At 46.3% G+C, this 6,148-nt stretch overlaps 1 long non-coding RNA gene across 1 annotated transcript; it reads left to right on the forward strand.

Moving 5' to 3' along the window:
• The first annotated feature begins 467 nt into the window (after positions 1–467).
• On the forward strand, positions 468–1,923 carry LOC131508431 (uncharacterized). Its single transcript, XR_009260010.1, has 2 exons — positions 468–604; positions 1,239–1,923. It is a non-coding gene; the product is annotated as an uncharacterized LOC131508431 (long non-coding RNA).
• Positions 1,924–6,148: the final 4,225 nt, after the last annotated feature.

Raw genomic sequence — 6,148 nt, forward strand, 5'->3', positions numbered from 1 at the left:
TTATTTTTGGGACAGAGAGAGACAAAGCATGAACGGGGCAGGGGCAGAGAGAGAGGGAGACACAGAATCGGAAACAGGCTCCAGGCTCTGAGCCATCAGCCCAGAGCCTGATGCGGGGCTCGAACTCACGGACCGCGAGATCGTGACCTGGCTGAAGTCGGACACTTAACCGACTGCGCCACCCAGGCGCCCCCTAGCATTTCTTATCAACATGCTGTGACACAACCTCTAACTAGGGAAAAAAGCATGCTGAACACCCAGTGTACGAGCCCTGGACATAGGGTCAGTTCTCATGGGGCCCAGGAGCCCATCAGGGCAGAGCACTAGTGTCCCTGAGAGGTGCCCTTTAACATTGCCAGGGATAACATTGGATAGCTTTCTCCTGTTTTGTTTGAATTCTTATTCCGTGGGCAGAAAAGTCAGCTCACATAGTGCAGTGACAGAAAGTGATGTAATCTCACAGGCTCAGGGACGCGGAGAACGACTCTGGCCAGGCATGGATCCCAGCTCCTTGGGGGATTTCATCCGGCCCACCGGGCCGCAGGATGGCTGGTCGAGGAAGACCCCTTCACTCTTTTCCAAAAGGCCCCAACTTCAGTCCGAGGTATGGGGGACTGGGTGAAGGGTGGGGTGAGTCCACAGCCCCCACGCTCCTCCTCACCATCTGGCCACTCCATGAGCCCCTCCTGAGCCCTTCCCTGTGGAGCTTGCTGCCTCCTGAAGCAGTTTGGGGCCTCCGTCCTCTCCAGCTTCTGGCTTTCCCCTGGCATCTTGTCATGAGTTGGGGGAGGGGAGGGAGGCTTTACTTCCTTATTCTGTTTTGGAGGGTAAAGACGGCACAGGGCTGTTCATAACGGGGGAAGGACGCAGAAATAGCACTAGGAATAACATGCAGGCATTTGCGTGTGTCCTGTTCCTTTCTTAACAGATGGCCCTCCTGTCTGGGGTCCACCCTTCATAACCCTCCTCATCCTGGCCAGGGATCTATCTTAGCTCCTTATTTACACAGCAAGTGTCTGGTCCTCGGCTAGGAACTGTGAGCACATTCCTCTGTGGTGATCAAGTGGTCCTTTGTAGGGTTTGGGGGGCAACTGAGGGCTGCCGCGCCCCTGGGCATGCAGGGTCTTGACCACACACTCTCTCCTCTCTCCCTTGAGGGATACGGGTCCAAGTGAGGCTGAAAGTATCATGGGGTTAGGGGAGGCTACACCTACATGTTTGTGCTTCTGGCTTTTCAGACTTCCCTTTCTCTGGAGCATGAAGACAAGGAGGGAGGCAATCCCTCTCAGTGATGGACCTGGGCATCGATTAAATTCCCTTAGGGGGCAGAAGTGTTGGAAAAAAATGCGTGGCAAAATGGGAGGGACTTTACTTGTAAATACTGTTAATTTCACCTATTCTCTGTGGATGAAGTACGAAAATCAGAGGATACTTTTCTTGAAAGTAAATCTAAGACAGTGAGCTGCATCCTTGCGTGTTTGTTTCCACGCAAACAGGAGGCAGAGACTGCTAATTCCCTCCCCCTGTCCTTGGTTGGAGAATTTCAGTTGTAGTCTACCAGTCCATGGACTCCGCCAAAAGACTACAGCTCTCAGTTTCCCCCGCAACTGGGTGTGACCACCTGCCTAGGTCCTGGCCAATGAGGTATAAACTGAGGCGTATCTCAGAGGCTTCCTAAGTGAGTTGACTGATGGGCTACACCCTTTCCGCCACGTGAGATTTCTTCCCTCTTTTGGCCTGCGTGCAGGACACCGTGGCCGAAGTGACAGCATCTATCCTGGGCCATTGAGGCTGGAAAACACATGTTAGGTAGATAAAGCAGGACACCGGGGTCTGGGCCCCTGAAGACCATGGAATCACCAAACCAGTCCTTCCTTTGAACTTTTGCATGATAGTGAAATAAATAATGTCTATCTTATTTAAGCCATGGGTTTGTTTTTTTTTTTTTTTTTAATGTGTTGTTTTCTATTCTGTATGCCATCTGGCCCTTTAAAAGACTGACACGCCTGTGGGTGATCACTCCGTAATCTATGGGGATATTGACTTCATCTGATTACGACCAACTGAATCATTTTCCTCCAGTCTGGGGGAGTTAGCCGGCCTGGTTTTGTTGGCGATGACCGGTCCGCTGGTTCTACAGAAGCTGAAATGACCTCGTGGCTATTCCTTGCTGTGTTTTGTCACCTTCCAATCCAGCCCTGACCAGGGAGGATAGCTTTTGGCAAAACCTCTAACCAGAAATAGCAACTCTCCTTCTGCCCCCCCATTTTTGAATACAGGCTTGACTTCATTTTTAAAAACATTTTTTTAATGTTTTGTTTATTTTTGAGAGACAGAGAGAGACAGAGTGTGAGCAGGGGAGGGGCAGAGAGAGAGGGAGACTCAGAATCCGAAGCAGGCTCCAGGTTCTGAGCTGTCAGCGCAGGGCCCTATGCAGGGCTCGAATTCAGGAACGGTGAGATCAATACCTGAGCCGACATCGGACACTCAATTGACTGAGCCACCCATGCGCCCCAACTCTTGACTTCATTTAAAAAGAAATTTCTTCCGGCTTTTTTTTGCCAAAAATTAGGCACAAATGATAATTTATGCATCTCGGTATGGCTGGCAAGAACAATAAGTGAAGCAACAATTATAAATTTAAGAGCCAGATTCTTATACTTGATAATGGTGATGGAATATTCCACTAGTAATGGGTTATTTTATCCATGATCATGGTAGTCTAGCTCAGGGGTCAGCAAATCTCTTCTGTAAAGAGCTCAGATAGTAGATATTTTAGGCTGTGCAGGTCACGTGTTCTCTGTCACAACAACGACTTAGTTTCGCCATTGTTTAGCACGAGAGAAGGCAGAGCTGATATGTAAACATGAGCATGGCTGCATTCCAGTGAAGGTTTATTTGCAAAAACAGCTGACAGGGCTGGATTTGGTCCCTAGACTGTAGTGTGGTGCAAGGAGCTGAGTGAACACTCTGTGTGCCTCTCGGGGATTGAGAAAAGACACTGGTGAAGCGACGGAGGGAGGGTGTGCGCGGCTACCACTATGGCACGAGATGGTCTGCACGATTCCCTGTGGTGACTGGGAAGGTTCTTTGGTCCTTCAAGCACACGACTGCAGGATGCTGCTGTGCTTCGGGGGTGCTGGGCATCTGTTCCAAGTGGGGAGCCGAAGATTTTTGGAAGTAGACAATGGATAAAGTTTTTTTTTTTTTTTTCCCTTTCTGAAAGTAAGAGTAAGACCTTCTGCAAATAAAAATATGTCTGTGCCAATAGTCACTCTCTGTTCTCCGTGTGCCATGTGAATCTCAGGCTCAAAGTCTATCATTGACTTAGAGCTTCACGAGCACGTCCTCTGCCTATCACCCCTGCCTGGAAAGGTGGGTGCCCTGCGTGTGGTGAGACTTGAACAGCATTTTGCATCAAGACTTCATGTTTGCTTTAGTGTTTAATTAGCGCGGGAAAGAGGGGACCAGAAAGAAACCGACTTTTCTGAAATTTTAAAAATATCTTTTTAAGTTCAAAACAAGGAATTTACTGAAAGAACTGTACCGAAAAGAAACGAAACTTGTTGATGATTATCATTGTTTTAGTTTTCGTGTTACTCATTATCAGGTACTTAGGCCATCTTTATTCACTAAAGGTAAGTGTCTGGATATATTTATAGAGTCATGTTTAAAATATGTTGAAGTCCCCACACCCCAACCCTCTTGGGGAATCCATCCATTTTGCATGGATTCAGGGGACATAATACCCTCAGTTTACAGCATATTATAGAGATAGAAAAAAATGACAGGTAAGCAGGAAAATGTAGTTTTTGCAAGGTCTTAGCCTGAAAATGACCATTGCAGCCAAATCGAGGATTCCCAAAGGGGAAAGATACAGAAAAATCAAAGAGGGAGAGGTGGACAAAGACTGGGCTCATGTCAGGCATGTCAGGTAGGGCCTGCATTCAGCTACTTATAACAGCTACCTTAATCAGCCCAGGCTGCTGTCGAGGCCCCACGGTGATTTCAGTCGTCCATAACCCCTCAGTCTCTCCCATCACCGCCCTTAGCTTGTGGCGAATGGTCTCAAGGTGGTCCCTGCCTCCCCAGGCACAGTGTCCATATTCCAGGCAGGAAGGAAGAAGAAAAGGGGGAGGGTTGCCAGATTAATAAAAGTATAGGACGCCTGTCAAATCTGAATTTCAGATAGACAATTAATAATTTTTGCCAAACAACCAGACCGAAATAACTCCTTTTTTTTGAAGTTCTAGGCTACTGTCTATAGTATATATTTTATGCTAAATCCATATCCTTGTTACATCTCTAACGTTGCTGTTTCCAAAGAACAGGTGTACTGAACAGAAAAGATTTTGCAAGTGAGGAGGAAGGGATGATACGTACAGGGTAAGCAACCAGCAGGATCTGCCAGAGGGGAGAAACTGAGTCCCCAGGCACAAGGAAGCAGAGGATTTCAGAAGAGGAGCTAACATTTCCCAAGTACTTACTATCACGTAGTCACTCTTTAAGTACATTGCCAACCATCACAACTACCTCTAAAGGTTAAGTGTTATTCTTAGCCCCTTGTTTCTAGAAGAAGAGACTGAGGCACACAGATGCTTTAAATTCCTGGCCCAGGCTCCCCCAGCTCTATGCGACAGGAGCAGAATGTGAGCCCTCTATTCTATGGGACGGGTGTCCAGGTGACATCCACACGCTTAAGACCCACATGTCAAACACCCCAAAACACTGGGTGCTGATGGAGCTCTTCCTGCAGCAACTCAAGGACCAACAGGTTGTCCCACAAACCAAACATGGGAAACCACACTGTTTGGAGCACACCTTCTGGGGAATGGGGTGACCAACCACGTCCTGGTTTGTTGGGGACTGTAGGAACTCCTGGGATGTGAGAATTTCAATGCTAAACCTAAAGAGTCCTGGGCAAAGCAGGACATGCTGACCACCCCAGTCTGGAATAAACAACTGGTGTTTGTTTAGGGGGCCCCACCTTAGTTCTAAACTCTCACGGGGAGCTAAGGGTCAGAGGAAAATTGACTCCAGTCAAATAAAGATCCTTACAGTATTATTGACAAAAATAGTTTCAATATAGCTTGTAGAAAAGACAGCAGCCTGAAAGTCAGAGAGTTATTTCCACATCTGCATCTGCCTCCATTTCTTCTTCTTCTTCTTCTTCTTCTTCTTCTTCTTCTTCTTCTTCTTCTTCTTCTTCTTCTTTTAATGTTTATTCATTTTTGAGAGAGACAGAGAGCAAGTGAGGAGGGGCAGAAGAAGGGAGACAGAAGATCTGAAGCAGGCTCTGCGTTGACATACATCTGCCTCTATTTCTAACTTATTCTGGGACCTTGGGCAATTTGCTTTATCATCTGGCCCTCATCTCCCAAGTCAACAAAATGATGAAAGTAAATGTAATTTCTAAGGGTTCTTTTAGTTTTCAAATTCAAGAACTTGATTGTTCTTAACAGAAACCCATGGGGGAGGGGAAGAAAAAAAAAAGAGGTCAGAGTGGGAGAGAGCCAAAGCATAAGAGACTCAAAAACTGAGAACAAACTGAGGGTTGATGGGGGTGGGAGGAGGGGACGGTGGGTGATGGGTATTGAGGAGGGCACCTTTTGGGATGAGCACTGGGTGTTGTATGGAAACCAATTTGACAATAAACTTCATATATTGAAAAAAAAAAAAGAACTTGATTGTTTCTACTGTCTCTTAGCTTGGGAGCCTTCTATGACTGTGTGAATCTACAGTGAGAAACAGGTAATTCTCTTGTGGCCTCTAATTCCTTTTGGTTTGGAGACATTGTGGCCATCAAGAAAGAAAAAGATGAAAATAAATTTTAAAAAGTGGAGTGCCTGGGTGGCTCATTCAGTTAAGCATCCAACTCTGATTTGGCTCAGATCACAATCTCATGGTTCATGGGATAGTGCCCTGCATCAGGCTCCAGGCTAAGTGTGGAACTTGCTTGGGATTCTCCTCTCTCTTTACCCACCCTGAACTCTCTCTCAAAATGAAAGAAAGAGAGAAAGAAGAAAGAAAGAAAGAAAGAAAGAAAGAAAGAAAGAAAGAAAGAAAGAGAGAGAGAAAGAAGAAAGAAAGAAAGAAAGAAAGAAAGAAAGAAAGAAAGAAAGAAAGAAAAAGAAAGAAAAGGAAAGAA

The sequence above is a fragment of the Neofelis nebulosa genome, chromosome 4 (assembly GCF_028018385.1).
Source record: "Neofelis nebulosa isolate mNeoNeb1 chromosome 4, mNeoNeb1.pri, whole genome shotgun sequence".
NCBI classification, from domain to species: Eukaryota; Metazoa; Chordata; class Mammalia; order Carnivora; family Felidae; genus Neofelis; species Neofelis nebulosa.